This window comes from Helicoverpa armigera, chromosome 21, assembly GCF_030705265.1.
Source record: "Helicoverpa armigera isolate CAAS_96S chromosome 21, ASM3070526v1, whole genome shotgun sequence".
NCBI classification, from domain to species: Eukaryota; Metazoa; Arthropoda; class Insecta; order Lepidoptera; family Noctuidae; genus Helicoverpa; species Helicoverpa armigera.
Window position 1 is genome coordinate 3,529,493 of NC_087140.1, and position 17,907 is coordinate 3,547,399.

Below are 17,907 nucleotides of genomic sequence, written 5' to 3' on the forward strand. Positions count from 1 at the left end.
GCGAAAGTAGGTTATTGTTTTTATGCTTTCACGCTAAAACACCTGAACCGATATAGTATTTAGAGATGGGAGTAGCCTAAGTAAACATTATACGGACGATTGAGAAATTTTACTCTCAGTAATTTAATTAGCGCAGACAAAATTAAATAATAATATTTAATGTTACTTCTTCTTCTTTCATGTGTTTTCTAAACACCTCATGTTTAACAATACCTGTGTTTTGTAAACATATGCCCATGTTTTAACAAAATAAATTATCTTTACTTTAAATATATAAATAATTAGTAGCGAGTTTACAGGTACCTACCTACATCTAAGTTACATAAAATAGCAAAATAAGTATTATTTACTTAGTACCTACAGGTAATTATATTATTACAAAACTGTTACAAAATCTGACTCAAAACTTAACCACTGCTAAGGTTAAAATTAGGCCAATCTATGCTCAACACAAGAGCTATAAATTTTCTATAAGTAGTTCTTGCAAATCGCTGTTTGCAACGTCTAATACTAAATTCAAGTGACATTGTAAAACATGTCATGCGTATAAACACAAAGATAGTGAATCGTTTTGTTCGCGAGAGAAAGTAAAAGTGTACCTAACGCATTAAATCCGAAAGTAAAAGGAATTAGAATACTTCTATACGTTTTAACGGTACTGATACAATGCTTATTTACCTTTATTTCGCTCGACAAAGGTTTTAATCCAAGATAGCAGTTTAAAATACCGTTGCTTACGGTTTTAAAATTAGAATTAGAAAATGGCGAATGTATTTGAAGGACAGTCATTGTTTTGATGATTGATTTTAATTGCTTACATATAACAACATTTCATCTGAATCACCATTTATATATCAACGCTGCGTGTAAATAATTGTCAGACATTAACAAAATATCAGAGCCAACATGTTTTTATTTCTAACCATAAATTATTTGTCTGAGCCAATAATTAGCTCTCGCCCTACGTACGCGTCATAGACAATGTTGTATTCGAATCTCGAACGCGGCTTTCCCGCCCTCGACGCGTGATCCAAATGAAAACTCCGTGGGTGTGGAAATTCAGTAGGCCAGTTCTCGCGCTGCGAGCGTCAAGTGCGGTTGTCTCCACGTCGCTCTCACCAAAGTTTCCGCGCGAAAGTTTTCACGTAAATAATAGTGACAAGATAATTTTACAATAGTGTCAAAACAGTGTTTGTATTATTAAGATTTGTGTTAAAGTGCGCCTTCCGACTTATGACCGACATTTCGATTTGTGTAAGTATTTTTATATTAGTATAAGTTCGTTTTTAATTTTATTTTTGCTTCGAATAATAATTGATGCCGTCTAAATAGGTTATTGGAATAGATTCGTAATGAGTGGTTCTCGCGACAGTTTTATTCATTTCGATTGACACGATGGGAAATCTTCAAAGAGTGTGATGTGACATATTTTTTTGTAATTAAAAATTATTTTAGTTAATGTTGTTTTATATCCGTTGGGATATCAAACGAATTAATGAAGATTTAGAAGTTTAAAACGAGATATTTCTTTCTTTAGATACTGTTATTCTAAAAGCAACAAATTGATGACAGAAGGAGACAAAAATGATGTAATTAAAAGTACCTACATTTTTATATTGTAAAATTTTTGACATACTTTTTGATAAGGAATAAAACCTTAGTAAGTAGAAAATTACTTTACCCAGTGTATTAAGGAATATTAAATATTATTTCGAATATTTATTTCAATATGCAATTAGAATCCAAAACCAAATAAATACTTATGGTTATTACCAAGTACCTAAATACTAAAATATTAATTACGTTTTCATGTCCTTTCGTAATAAAACATCACAAGTAACTAACTACCTATACTTACATATGTACCTATAAGTATGTAAGAAAACGCTTGGCACTTATTTCCCGCGCTGGGAACCACAGATTAGTAACATACGTAACTGAGCAAGTAGGTTAATTAAAAGAGTCCCTTTTCCTTACATACGTATGACCTTAATAAGTTATGAACCCTTAGACACGATTAATATTGCCCTCTGATTGTTTTTTCTTCTATAGAATAGTGCTGAGATTCAGTATTTTTTCTATTTACAGAGGAAAAATAAAACCCTAATTAAGGGCTATAATTACCCATAGGACGTAATTAAGCATATTTAAATAGTTAAGGCATGTTTTTCTTATGAAATGTGGAACTTAGTTGTATGTCTTATTATTATTTAGGTAATAAGTAGGTAATTAATATTGACATTCTGTTTTTACGTTTAATCATCTGTAGATCTATTACGTTCATTTTAAAGTACATAGATAATAATGTACTTACTTTTATATTTTCATAAATAATAAAATGATTGCCTACTTCAACTTCCACTTAATAATGTAGGTACTGCTTTCTTCGAGCAAAACACAAAATAGTTCCACTCATATCATCATCCTCCGAGCCTTTTTCCCAATCATGTTGGGGTCGGCTTCCAGTCTAACCGCTGAGTACCAGAGCTTTACAAGAAGGGACTGCCCATCTGACCTCCTCAACCCGGGTAACCAGTTCAATAGTTCCTACAAAGTTCCAACTAATACAAAGTTCCATAAACTAAATTTAAATTTTTAACTCATCCTACATTAAGAAAACGCACTACGTTAATCACTTGAGTTAATGAATCTTTGGAACCCACACACGTCATATATCTTAATAATGAGTTAACATAAAACTAATTAACGTTGCATAGGTATAAATAGTTATAAATTGACTGTTATGTTCTTTATTATGGAGGGACTGTCGTTGGTTATGTTAAAGATGATGGATATAGTATATTAGTGATATTTATGATATGGAATGAGTTGTTAAAGGTTTTGAAAAAGTCATGAGACAGAAGAGGGATAAGTTAATTATAACTTTATACAATGTAAAATTATGTGTTGGAAACGCATAGGCTTCCACCTTCGTCTAAGTTTACCTACATAAGTATTTATTTGCTATGGTAGGAGACCTTTCCATATTTTTCTTAATCATATTCCATAATTCTATAGTTTTCAAATATTCCTTAAGCATATTAAGAATTGTAATTTTCCCTGTCTCGTTTATTTTCTTAAAGTTTCTTAGCCAAATAACATAACAATAAAGTTACCTCTCAAACTTTGATTATACTAAATGATTAAAGCCTCCAGATATCTTCTTTCATTCTCCTATTTAGACTTGACTGCAAATATTTATTGACCTAGATACTTAGCTCTCTAAAAGTTTACTTCCTACCTAAAGATACCACCGTCCCACTTCATAGTAGCAAGTAAAATAATTGAGCATGGGTCGCAAGGTGCATATCCCATGTGTAGCTTAGCTCTAGACCCGGAGTCACGTAGGACGCGTTTATCACATTCCCTCCTCTTATCTTTCAGTAAAGACATCGGTTTTTATACCAGCGTTGCAATAAAAGAGTACTTAATGTAAGATAAGGCTTGATTCGCATCTGCGTTTTTTTTAAATCGGTAAAAAAATCTGTACCTATATAAAAATTAGGATCTCGTCTCTGATTTTTTTGATGATATAGTTCATTTAGCAAGAGTAAAACTGTATTAGACACGACTGTCTATGAAAAATAATTTGACAACTTCCTTTCCTCAATAAACACGGATTATAGTAACACCTAGGAATTAGAAACGAGTTCCTAACCATACATTTTCGACAGTTACCGAGGGGATTAGATGAGATGTTATTCCTTACTTGTATCCCACGTATTTTTGATATTTTACAGAACTAATTCTGATCGTCATCTCTATGAAAAACGCTACTTTACAAGACGGCTTAAATGTAACTAACTACATAGTTATAAACTGAGTCATTAAATAAGTAAATATATATAATTTGGTAGCAATTTTAATTCATACACTTGAGTAGTTTGAGCGGCAATTTAGTAGCAATTAATATAGTGCAATAGGAATGTTGTATATAGCTATGTGGTAATTAGCGTAGTTGTCAAGTTCTGAGTGCCAATAATGTTATTACTGCACCATAGAAATGTTTATTTAATGACGGACTTGGAGATAAAATCACTGCTTTGGCGGCGCGGTGGAGTGTTCATACACCTAGTTGCGAAATATCAAGGTGGGATCGTTGGAAAGAGTTATCACTGCTCTGGAAGATGCTCCAAGAAGAACAAAGATATTTTTTAAGTCAGTAAAAGTGTGACATATTTCTATGTATGCAATATTACAAAGCAGTGTAACATTGCAGGAAACTTTACGAAAAATGGTTCTAATGAACGTTAAAACTGAACCCTCATTACTTAGGTAAACAATGTCATGAGGTACTAGGGTCTCATATCCGCATAAAGGTATTGTATTACATCCCTAAAACCTAACAGCCTCACAAAATACATACACGTATTACACGAGAATCCCATACTTACACTAAAATTAGCAATAAGTATAGGGAAGGATAATATCATAATCTTTTATGATAGATGCTCCAACTAACGATTATGATGAAGAACTGGATTACTGGTATTATGATGCTTTTGTAATCTGAGGTCAATGACCTGTCTCTAAAACAAGACAGGCCCGCGTCGGCGGCGCGTGTTGTTCCACGCGCTCCTCAAAGAGAGTCAGCAGACTCAAGGGGATCCTATTAGGGGCAACGCCTGCTGGGGCTAGCTCGTTACCGCGGCCCTGGTTCATGAAGGACTTAAGAAAGAACATGGTGGGTAAGAGTCTGACACTCCCTCACACTGCACCCACAACGGGAGGATCATTTGATGATTTCCCACAAAAAAGGACAATGACCTAATGTGTGGATTAGTTTTATAAGAAGAACACGTGTGACAAAGATTTTGTTAGAAGCCTTTGGGTACGTGTGGCACATTTTATGCGTATAATTTTTGGATTAGCTTTCTTTTACATAAAACATGACGCTGGTTTCCTCAAAGGGTCTTACAGATTATCTTTCTTTTACATAAAACGCTAGTTTTCAAAGTCCTCAGAGGAACCAACTGAGGAGTATGGACTAACTATAAGATATGGAAAGTTAAATACGCTTGAACACATTGCTTTTACAAAAAGTTAAAGATATTTAAATGTTTAATAGAGTTTTGTATTATTTTTTTAAGCCCCGTGTCAATTATCTTTAACTTTTTTGTATCTAATGACACCTCAAAAATCTAGCTGTGTCTAAGAAGTAATTGAGGACACGACTTGCCATTATTCGGGCAGAATTGAGATTCCTGGTTCCATTAAATGTCACTTGGGAAACCCAATTACAATGTACCTGACTCGGAAATTGAACTTGCGAGCCTCATATTCAGTCGAGTGACCAATATCTGTGTGAAAATCATAGCAGTCAATAGTTCTACTGGCCGTTTTCCCGCGGTTTCACCCGCGTTACGTGGGAACTACTGCCTGCCCTGTCATTAAATATAGCGTATGTTACTCGGGAAGAGTGTAGCTATCCAACAGTCAAAGAATTTTTCAAATTGGTTCAGTAGTTTTGGAGCCCAAAACCTCTTTATTACACTAGTATAGAAGAACCTATAGACCAAATAAATGTCACAGTAAAGGCTTAAAGAAATTCAAGGAAAAAATGTTCTGTTCTCTCCCAAATAGAATAATAACAATAATTTATGATACATACGTGGACATTGGACAAATCTGTCGGCAGGTCACCGGGTTGGGGCACAAAACCTCAGCCCCCTTCATATGTCTTCATTAAGATATCCCGAAACAAATGTTCTATAATGTGTTGTTATACGGTGACCACGTTGCTAGAAGTTTGAGGTCAGTCCCGAAGAAAAAAAAATGCTTTCATTTATACAATAACTTTTCTTGAAAAAAAAGCATTTTTAGCTACTTAATTTTTTTATAAAAAAATACATCGTTAGCACATAACTTAAGGGATTTCTAAGAGCAGTGGATAAATACAACAATATACTTTGGAGTACTTACAAAATAATCTATACAAAACAGATATAGGTTCTTAGAAAATTTTTGGAGCGGAAAATAAAAGAAGCTAGATAGAATATGTAAACGATATCCGTTATGAATAAATATTAAAATAGCCTTAAAACGTTAAAACCACTTTACGTGCCATGAATAGCTTAGAATCTGGTCGTAAATTATAGCACGCAAAAATCTTCACAGCAAAATGGGGGCAGACGCTAAAAGGATTGAGGGATCCCAAAAAAAAAGAGACGCTTATCCCTTAGAATACCCGCATACTGTAGATTAAACAGTCGGCCAACAGTTGACACGATCCTCTGCCGAGCCTTTTCCCAACTATGTTGGGGTCTGCTTCCAGTCTCTGACCTCCTCTACCCTGTTACTCGGGCAACTCAATATCCCTTCGTCAGATAGGTGTCAGACTTACTGGCTTCCGACAGTTGACCCGATGTTTTGCAAAAAATATTTTTCAAAGAAAATCTTGAGTCCTATCAAAGTTTTCAATCGGTCTGATACCGGCTAAATACCCGATCTTTGTAACTTGCGTACTACTGATTGATGAGCCCAAACAAACTATCGGCTGACTAAAAATTTGTAGTGTGCCAGTACTCTTAGAAGTTGTTCTTCGTAATATGTATTTGTCAACATGTAACCTTTTTGCTATTTGAGGTTGGATTACAAGGTCTACTCAAGTTTAGAAACGTCAAGCGTGGTTTGTGATCTGTCTTTTTGTTGCTAACGATTGAACCAATCATCTTTGGTTCTTATTTGCTTTTGAAAAACTTGAAAAGGTTTATTTCTTATGAATTGACCGTCTTTTAATCTGTTTAAGGTTCAGTAGACCTAAAAGAAATTCAGGCTTTTAAAGGGTTGGGTTTAGAAATGTTTAAGGTTGGAAATATATTTTTAGATTTTTTTGCTTTCTCATGAAAATAACATGAATAAATAGAACTTTATATAAAAATAAGGTATTTAGTTGTGTAAAACGAAAATTAATGAGTAACAAATTATCTAAGAAAATATGGTTTTCTGTGATGTGGCGAATAAATTAACGACTTCAATTGATAGAATTAGTGTAGACCACCTAGATTTTCTAGTTTATGAGCAGAAAAAATCTTGTTTGTCACTTATTTCTCAGTAACCATTTACTATTTGATGTTGCTGGATCTTTACAACTTCCGATGACGTCAAAACCCCTTTTAAGATTAATTTATTTCTATCTACATATTGCTATTAACTGGCCATCTAAAATCATGAGCGGTGTAAGAATTATTATACTTTTTACCATTATGACGGACCTTGGTAAAGGAAAAAACCGGCCAAGTGCGAGTCAGACTCGCGCACGTAGGGTTCCGTACCATTATTTAGAAAATGAGCAAAAAAACTCGTTTGTTGTATGGGAGCCCCCAAAATATTTATTATATTCTAGTTTTCAGTGTTTGTTATTATAGCGGCAACAGAAATACATCATTAGTGAACATTTCAACTCTCTAACTATCACAGTTCATGAGATACAGCCTGGTGACAGACGGACGGACGGACGGACGGACAGAGGAGCGAAAACATTAGGGTCCCTTTGGGTACGGAACCCTTATAAAAGATTTCAGTGCATCACACTTAGACGGCCCACGGAAATGTTATTTAGTGATTTGGAAGTTCGCCAAAGTACAATTTTTCATGTACTTTCTTCCAATTTGACTGATTTACACGTCATTTCGGTTTCATTATGAGTTGACCGAGAATTTGGGAACACTCTGGCGGAAACTGAAGTTTATGAAATTAGCCGCCAGTGTATTTATTGGTAATAAACATATTATCTCTGATGTGTTATGAGGGTTTTTACGCGTTATTATTTATTTGATATCAAAGGAAGTTTGTTGAAATATTGGAGATGTTCTTTTGTTTTTAAGAATTGCACGCAAAATAAATGTGAGAGTGCTGAATTTAGGACAACTATTCAAAGGAGTAGGTATTTTTGATTAATTTAACAATGGCAACTAATATTTAATTATATAGAGATAAATATGGCTAAGCTAAGCTAGGTAATATTGAGTTTCTACAAAAGAAATGGTGTTTTCTTTACGACTAAGGCAGTTTTGCTCAAAAAATAAAAAAAAGAAACATACAATAAAATAATTCGACCGACATGACACAAATACACACAAACACATAAACCTATTTTTTAAACATTATTGTTGAACTAGTACCTACGTGAAACAAAAGGTAGTTTTATTGTTTTTTTACGGTAATAACTGTCAGTGAGAACAAAATACACGTTTTTTTTAGATTTCTAAACGAAAAGAAACATGATGCTATTTTTGAAATAGATATAAAATAAATCTACTTTCCTTACTTTGCAACTTAAAAAAATCCATGTATCAAAGAAGCGTTTACTCAGCAATATCATAATATGATTTTACAATATCAAAACAAGATGTTATTAATATTATCTTTGTCGTAAATACCATTGGCACAAACAAGACATTAAAAGTTTATAGGTAAAGCCTTATATGTGACCTATTTTCAGGCATTAAATATCAGATATTAATTAATAATTGTCTGTTTCGTTGGGATTTTATCTGCGTTTCCATGTTTAGTTTGAAAACTATTGTAAACCTACAGTTTATATATTGATTCTCTATTAAGTGTGCAATAAAGCAAATATTTTATTTATCTTTATATTTTTTTGCCAACAATCTCACAAAATATTATGTATATTTGTCCCACAAAATATCATATCACTGAAATTTTGTAACACCTTATGAACCTACTGTATTCATGTGCAAATAAATACTTTGACTTTACAAAACTCAAAAAAACGATGAAGGTTGTATAATGTTATTTTTACTATTAAATCGACTATATATTTACAACCTTACCTACACGTAATACAAAAGTAAAAAAAAGAAAACAGGAATGTCCCACCAAAATCATGGAGTTCCTACAAACGGATGGTGAAGCAACGCGCAGTGCAATGGCGTCTATAAATCGCGCCAATTGAACACAAAATTGATACTAATCGCTTGAACGGATCGTTTTATGTGGCCGAGGCGTAGAACTAGTAGTAGGTGGCTACTACTGTGAATGAACACGTATTTATTGCTGGTTTTGTGGACTATTAGGAAAATCTGTAGTTCCAAAATAATATTATAAGGTAGAAGAGTTTGTTTGTTTGTTTCATATACTAGTTCTCCAGTCTTTATCATATATCGCTTGAAAAATTCATCTCCTCAACCCATTTACATCGCTGAATTGAAATTAAAAAAACGTATAGCAACAGGGTTCCTTTATCACGTTATTAACCAGAAATAAAACAATAAGTGCGAGGTTATAAATCATTGAAATGAGTACGAAAACAATAAACCTAAAGTTAGTCAATTAAAAAGAAACAATAAGGAACAACTTATAATTCCAGACCAGACCAAGTTAGGCGCAAAACATTAAAGTAAGTGTATCCGCACACTATAAACTTTTAGTCGGCCGATACTTTGTTTGGGCCCATAAATCAGTGTGAAGATGAATGGTATAACGCATTACTAAGATCAGGTATTTAGTCGGTATAAGACCGGCTGAAAACACCAGTCTTTCCAAGAGGTATCGGGTTCCAAGAGTTATCGGTTATTCGAGGTATCGGGACGTCAGATAGGCAGTCGCTCCTTGTAAAACACTGGTGGTACTTAGCTGCATTGGGTGAGACTGGAAGCCCCGACATGGAAAAAGGCTGAATCACTTTGATTGGACAAAAAAAAATCTTTAAAAACAAATTTTGCCTACCATCTGAGCAACTGTAGGCCGACTAAAAGTCTGTAGTGTGTGCAGATACTCCAAAGTAAAAGTTCCATTACAGGACAGACTCGAGCGAAAATGATTAGCATACAGAACAATAGATTAAGCTCGGCTCGGGAAAATAGGACGGAAATAAATGGGATCTTTTTGGACAAAAATACGGTTATGTTTTATTCTTCTGAATGATACGATTATTACATCTGATGGTATATTTTTGGTAATGAAATTCTTTACTATTTTCGTGCTAACATAATTATGTAGGTATTTATATGCAAAATTCCTGTTTGCCTGTACATATAGGTCTAACTGAAGTTTATACTGTCGGAGTACTTGGGCCATAGCTGTTTGTTTTTGAGTGTAATGTGATCATGACTGAACAATTGAACTGATTAACAATAGTTTGAAAACAAACAATTGACAACTGCCTGAATTAAAAGATGACACCTGAAACCAAGCGACACTTTTTTCCACGAATATATCGCGCGTTAAGCGTAATCCGCTAATGTAAAAGCGTTATTAGTCATTACTCATCAAGTAAGCAGTATATGTGAAAAAGTACTGAATACGCACGTACAGGCGTAAAATAAACAGACACGCAAAACGTACGAGATATTAACAATGTCAAAACATGTTTCGTTTATTTTGACAACGTTGTTTTTTGTGAAAAAATATTGTTGAAGTTAATATGCAATAATATTTACTGTTTTATTTATTAAATGCTTTCGTATGAAGACGCTTGACGGATTAAAATAACATTACTTATTTGTACTTATTTGTGAATAAATTATTTAGTGAGTAAATATTTTTACCAAAGGTGGCTTGTAGAAAGAAGTTTAAGGTGTATTTAGAAACTTGCTGAGTATTAAAATACATAGGTAGGTAGTAGGATTTTTTAAAATACAGATTAACCATTATTGAAATTATAGTTAAGTATAGCTTACAACATTATTCTGATCCTTTCTGATGCTTTGTATAATATTTTACCTACCTATAGTCATTTTACCTACTACCAAAGAATATAGCCTACATTTCTAAAGCCACGTTGCTCACCTACACTAACACAACGTCTATGTTATTTCTTCTAAAAATAAGTTTTGTAACTTTATGAACATAGGAGAGAGATAACTCGGATACCTTATCCACAGTTTACCCGACAAACATAGACTTTGTATTAGATTTGCACTTCGAGCAATGTCAGGATTTCCATTTTTTGTCAGACTCGGAAAGTAGATCAGATTTCTGCGATGTCAGACGATATTTCTGACGCAAATCGGAAAATGTGTTGACGCTGGAAATGGAGCAATGGTGTCTGGATACGTTTTGAATATTTTTATACTTGAACTCAGGTTTTTGGCTTAGTAACATTTACATGTAAGATGAAGCTGTAAATTTATCTGTTTATGGACCTTATTTGCTATCGGACCTGTAAGAACAAAATTAGGCTGATTTCGGCTGAGTGGTTACATGTATTCTTATGTGATAAAGCTGAAGAGTTTGTCTGTTTGAACGCGCTTATCTCGAAAACCACTGCACCGATTCTAGAAATAATTTCAGTGTTACATAGCCTATTTATGAAGGAATCGAATGGGCTACTTTTTATCTGGGTGCGTGAAGTTGTCCCCGCAGAATGCAGGTGAAACCCGCAACAAACAGCTAGGTTATTCAAAAGTAAAATTCATCAGAACAAAGTTATTAAAGAAATTTCATATAATTTAAATGTTTAAGCCTTTTAACTGTCAAACTGAACCAACTTTACGAATTTAGAAAGTAATTTAAACTTGCAGAAGGTCACTTAATATCTGTCATTTCTCAGTCTAGAGTCTAGATGAAAAGGGTATTCTTAGCACATTGATTGACTTTATCAGATTCCTGGCTCAGTCATTAGTTTCTAGTAGAAATGGGAATAAAATTCTTCAAGAAAGTTCTACGAGATTTACGTAATCTTAGTATTTTAATGCCATTGCCAGATTTCTTAGGTTTTAAAAGGACTCAATCGATTGAGAGGAAATTTTATTTGGACTGATGCTTGAACTACCTACCTAGTTCTTACAGGATTCGTGTGAAACTGTGGGGAAAAGCCACTCCTTATTATATGGAAAAACCTAATATTTAAAATCTCTAGCTTAAATAATACTCAAACGATACTTAATTTTAAGTTCCACTGAAAGTATTTCTGTGGCAGCAAACGTAAGCCTAAAAATAATGACGTTTGAGCAGTCACGCAGTGGCGTTTCAATATACGGTCGTAAGATCTATTGCTATAGGAAACAACCTCGCATACCCTACAAGATTAAGTGCCCCAAATTGCAAAAAAGAAAAAAGCCGTTACGTATTTATTTGGTCCAAAAACTTTGACGGAATTGATTAAAACTTCGACGGCACTTTGTTAGGGTGGGGCGGCCATTTTTCTAAATGGCTTCACCTATAAATTATCTCTTTGTAAAAGTATTCCTATCATTATTTAGGATTAAAGGGGTGTAGTCACGTTACTTACGTGGTTTGAAGGATTTTTATAAAATAGGGGTTTGCGTTTCAAGTTGTCGTATGTTAGGAGCGCTATGAACTAAACTGGTTCTATTTAATTCAATCTTTTAGTAGGTAAATAGGTAGCTCATTCATTCCTTCGTTGACTTTTTTTTATCTGAGTGTGCGGAGCAGTTTTTACAGAATACAGGTAAAACTATACTTAAAAAATAAATCTATATCTATACATATAATAAATCTGTAAAAAAACTGTGTCTGTACATTGAATATATAAAAAAAATAATTATTGGGTGGGGTTTAGAAACAGTAATGGAGCACAAATCCAAAAAAAAATTCTGTCTGTTTGTCTGTATGTCTGCATGTCTGTATGTCTGTATGTCTGTTTGTTTGTACACGCTAATCTTCCGAACTACTGAACGGATTTCAATGATTTTTTCTTTGTTGTATCAGTATTAAGTCTGGTCAACATATAGGCTATAATTTATCTTTGAAACTTGAAGACCTGATGCAGAACACCAACAGACCAACAAAACTATAAGAGATACAAAAATGGTGTCATAGCAAAAATTGTTTCATGTGATGAGCATTTTCAGCTGAGATAATAAATTTGAAGATCTGGAACACCTGATGTGGAACCCCAAGAGCCCAGCTTCTCTGTACCATATACAGGTACGACGTTTTAGCAAAAGTTGATCAATTTGATAAGCAATTTCTATTGACTTATACAAATTGAAGATCTAAAACACCTGATGTGGAACTCCAGGGGCCCAGCTAGACTATAGCATATAGAGGTATGACGTTTTAGCAAAAGTTGTTCAATCTGATAAGCACTCTCTGTTGACTTATAAAAATTGAAGATGTAAAACACCTGATGTGGAACTCCAGGAGCCCTGCTAGACTATATGAAGCATATGAAGATATGACGTTTTAGCAAAAGTGGTTCAATCTGATAAGCACTCTGTATTGACGTATAAACATCGAAGATCTGGAACACCTGATGTGGAACTTCAAGAGCAATACTACACTTGAAATGTATAGAAATGAATGTTATGAAATAGGTATGGTGAATCAAAAAAAGTAATTAGTCCGTCTTTTAGTTTAGATAACCCTAAAATAATGGACACGCATTTTTCTTTTCTCTCTCTCACAAACAAATAATAACGAAGATACAACAACACTTGAATTTCGTGTTAAGCACTGCTTAGTACAAAGGATGATGGGTAAAATTGGCCGGTATATCCAATAAAAAATACCCGACTGCACACTAAAAAAAGAGTAAAACAAGCCCCACAATAATATTGATCAATACAACTTTACTGAATATAATTTATAAATATTGATGGAAAGCATCGCAGGCGGGGACCAACAGAGGCTCATTTATAGTCATTTGGGTTGTGCACCATTTAGCAGAATTTTCGTTGGTGGCGGTCAAGGTGGTCCCCGCCTGCGATGCTTTCCATCAATATTTATAAATTATATTCAGTAAAGTTGTATTGATCAATATTATTGTGGGGCTTGTTTTACTCTTTTAGTGTGCAGTCGGGTATTTTGTTTTTTAATAATAATTCTTTTATTTATAACTTTTAGCTGTTTTTTATTTAAAAAATGTTGTAGATGTAGAAGACTATGTATATGTAAGTACCATTTTAAATTATTTCGACGACATTTGGCTTTAGATTACGAGTGATGTTACTCCGCAACATAAATTTACCGCCAATGCGACGTTCAAGACGATCAAGACGACGTTCATGCATTTGATCAAGACGACGTGATTGTATCGCCAAAAGAATCGCTTTTTGCTTGCTAACGCATGAGTTGCTTTGCGTTGACGCAGAATTAACATGTTCCCGTGGAATTTTGAGAAAAACGTATCCTATATTAATTACTCCCGTGATTGAAATGAATCTAATGATACCGCATACATATTTTTAAAGGGAAATTTAGAAAAAATATCCCGTGGACTTTGGATAAAATGTATCCTATGACACTCCGTAATCAAGACAAATCTAACGATACCTCATACTTCAAAATCCATCAAGCCGTTTAGGCTACAGGAGGTCACAAAGGAACAGACATACATACATACTTACATACTTACATACTTACATACACTCGAAAAACATTACCCTCCTTCTTTGGCAGTCGGGTAAAAACCATTCGCATATCAAATGAAAGCTTAGACCCTAAGCTTCATTTTTTGTTATGGGCACAACCTTGTAAACCACCGGAGAACGAATATATGACACTTGATAGCATAGGACAGCCTATGGAATTAAACCACTTTGGCACGTATAGGTATACCTATCTTCTTATTATAAACTAGCTGATCCCGCGAACTTCGTATCGTTTAAACCTTCCCTGGAACTCTACAAACATTTTAAAACCAAAAAAAGCCAAATCGGTCCAGCCATTCTCGAGTTTTAGTGAGACTAACGAACATCAATTTATTTTTATATATAAGATAAAGATAAAGATAAAGATAACGTAGCTTTTCCACCACTGAAAGATTTTTCAAATCAGTCAGTTCGTAGCCCATTTAATGCAAATACTTGTCGTGAGTACTTGCACAAACATCATCTAATGGCCAGGATAATACATCTTGCTTTGAAATATAACCCTGTGGTTTGTGCATCGCTACATAGATAGTATAAGACAAAGTCGCTTTTTCAGTCCTTTTATCCCTATGTCACTTTGAGAACTTAACTCTTCCAAACTGCCCAACGGATTTTGATGCGGTTTTTTAATATATTATTATATTCAAAGATAGAGTGATTGAAGAAGAAGGTTTGTATGTGTAATAACATCCGTTAAATAGTGACGAAATACTGTTTTCCCGTGCGAAGCTGGGGTGGGTCGCTACTTTTCTAATAATTCGACAACCCAGGGCCGAATATCCTGGTGCCGCAGAAAGAGGAAATGCTATCTCCAATAATGGAAATAATATACGGTGGTAGAAGTAAAAGTTTTTATGTTTTGTTTTGCTATTAAAACAATTATGCCTAGTTAAGACCGTTTTAAATTGATAGTCTACCCTAGGCTTATTTAAATAAGTAATTAGTTGACGAAAATACACCATGCGATGAATTTTTCTACTATGGATTGTATTTTAACAAAAAAAAATGGTGCAAAAAGTATAACTCCTTTGTGCCCGACTGTACTTATTTCCGGTCGATTCTTGACATGAACTGTTTTATTTCAGTAACTGTATGGTGTAAGCAATAATCTAATATACATTAGAACTTTATTGGTTATCAGGCCAGGGTTCATATAAAATTGCCCATCATCCTTTTACATATCTAGACGTGGCGTCACGGGCCCCCACTCTCTAACTTTGTTCCGTTATATCTCATTATTATTTTGTATGTCTCTTCCAGACCTCGGGACTACAGAGTTCCGAATTTTTGGGCAAACGTGGGGCCGAAGCCAACACGCTGAAGCTCTTTTGAGACAACTTTAATGAAATGGTGACACAAAACCGACGATTATCCCTTTATACACTATAGAAATGCACTATGAACCCAAGGACAATCCCCGGTGGACGTCGTTAAAAAAAAGACAATCCCCGGTTCTGTGCTAGACTATTGCTAACTATGGAGGAAAACTACTTGGGCTATTGTGATGGGATGTTAGTGGATGACAATGTATTAGGTACATGTAAAAACGGCAGGTGGAGACTCGCCACCTCACTTACTGGGCCCCCGGGAACCAGTCACTGAATAGGAACAAGAGGACAACAGGGACATGAGGGGCTGAAGGGTGAGGATACCTCGGCGGACTTTAAACGCAGATTACGCGCTCCCTGTGCTTACCATGAGGCACCTACCCTCCGAGCAGGGCTACTAATCCTGCTCTAGCGACTCCACTCTGGACGGCCAAGCCAAGCCAGAGGCGTGAGACCTACCCCCGTCATGGTTCAGTCCGACCGGCCGGAGATGGGGGACAGTATACACTCCCTGGAGAACTCAGTATATATAGCCCCGCGGGGTCGCTACTCCCCATCATCAGCCTCAGATGTCCTGCGGTGCCTATATCTCATTATTATTGTCGTTATTATCTCAAGAGCCTTTGTCCCAATTATGTTAGGGTTGACTTCCAGTCACGATGCAACTGAGTACCAGTGTTTTACAGGAGCGACTGCCTATCTGACCTCCACAACCCGGTTACCCGCTCAACACTCCTCCAGGTAAGACTTACTGGCTTCTGCTATAACGACTGCCAAAATGTTTCAATGACAGTCGGAACCTACAGTTTAACATCCCTCAAAAACGGTCATTGGTATCCAAAATATACGTAGAAAGTACATACGAACTTAGAAAAGTTGCATTGGCAGGCACTTGCCAGACTGGAATCAAAGACGCACGCTCATACTTGAGAGATTGGTTCTCTTCCCACTAAACCACCACGAATTCCACTAAGTCACCACGACTTTGTCATCTATTTAATGTTTTTTACGTAATAATACGTGTTATATTTTTGCCACACACAACTTAAATGCAGACTAATTAGAATCACTACTTTTATCCCTATGGTCACGTCTATTGCGACTATTCAGATCTTTGATTTTGCTGACAACGTAGTCGCTGGCATAAGGGACAGGATCCGCGTACGAAGTCGCGGGCAGAAGCTAGTATTTAATAAAAGATTGTCGTCTTTGAATATAAATTGTGCTAAAACTATAAAACCTTGTAGTTTATTTTATTACAAACTTTTTTTTATTCTTAGACTTTGCGGTGTCTTGTAACCTTCCTTTGTCAAAGCAGTTTACAAGGGGTTAAGGATATTTAGTTACCGATTTATCTAGACCAAAAAACGTAGTTTTAGTAAAACTATATCACATCGTAAAATTCAATGTTATTTGAACAAAAATCTTCTTGTTTCTTCCAAAAGTATCATGTATATTTTAAGAGATCGTCTAAAATATGGAATGTGTGTATCAAATTACATATTAAGTTATTAATATTGGCAATAAATTATCCAATTTATTAAAGTCATAAGTTTTGCAAGAGCAACAGTTTGCTGCATAATAAATTAGAGTTAAAACTTTATTCGTTTATAAACTTTGACCTTATGTGCGTTATGGTAAAATTCCGATCAATATTAGCATATGAATTTTATTGGTAAAGTTTTCCTCATGGTTAACATATCTGTATGTTTTAAAACAAAGTCTAAAGCTATTGCATTGATTTTTATGTAGTTTCATCAATAGATAGAGTAATTCATTATGAAGGTTTGCATATAATATGTAGATATGTATCTATTAAGAAGCAGTTAGTCAAAGTCAAATCATTTATTTCTTTTAGGCCTTTACACGCTCTTATGAATGTCAAATAATGTAACTAAGTTTGATTCTAGTTGCCCATTCCAAAAGGGCGTATCATTTATCAAATAACAGTAATGTCTGACTGATTTAACCAAAGAATCGCTTTTATTAAAATGAAACCCAACCTAAGAACTATCCATTCACTAAATCTCATCCACATCCATATCACAGTTTTTACACACCTTTGCACCAAACATTTAAACTAACTCCTTAGTACATTTACAACCAGGACATCATAACTCCCTCTATTAAACACAGTTCATAATTCCTGTCCTCAAGGGAACGGAATTCTAACAAATGTAATATCACTTTAATATGCAGAATATGTGTAGCTAGTAAAATTCAGCGCAAACTAGTGTGATCGTGTTCCCGGCTGTAACTGAAGGATTTGTGAAATGTAC

At 34.7% G+C, this 17,907-nt stretch overlaps 1 protein-coding gene across 1 annotated transcript in view; it reads left to right on the plus strand.

The window, feature by feature from the left end:
* Window positions 1–980: 980 nt before the first annotated feature.
* Window positions 981–17,907, plus strand: part of LOC110374305 (uncharacterized) — a 93,785-nt gene continuing 76,858 nt past the window's right edge. Inside the window, exon 1 of the mRNA XM_064040230.1 lies at window positions 981–1,254. The gene's annotated coding sequence lies outside the window, so the exon portion shown is untranslated. The remainder of the gene's footprint in view (window positions 1,255–17,907) is intronic.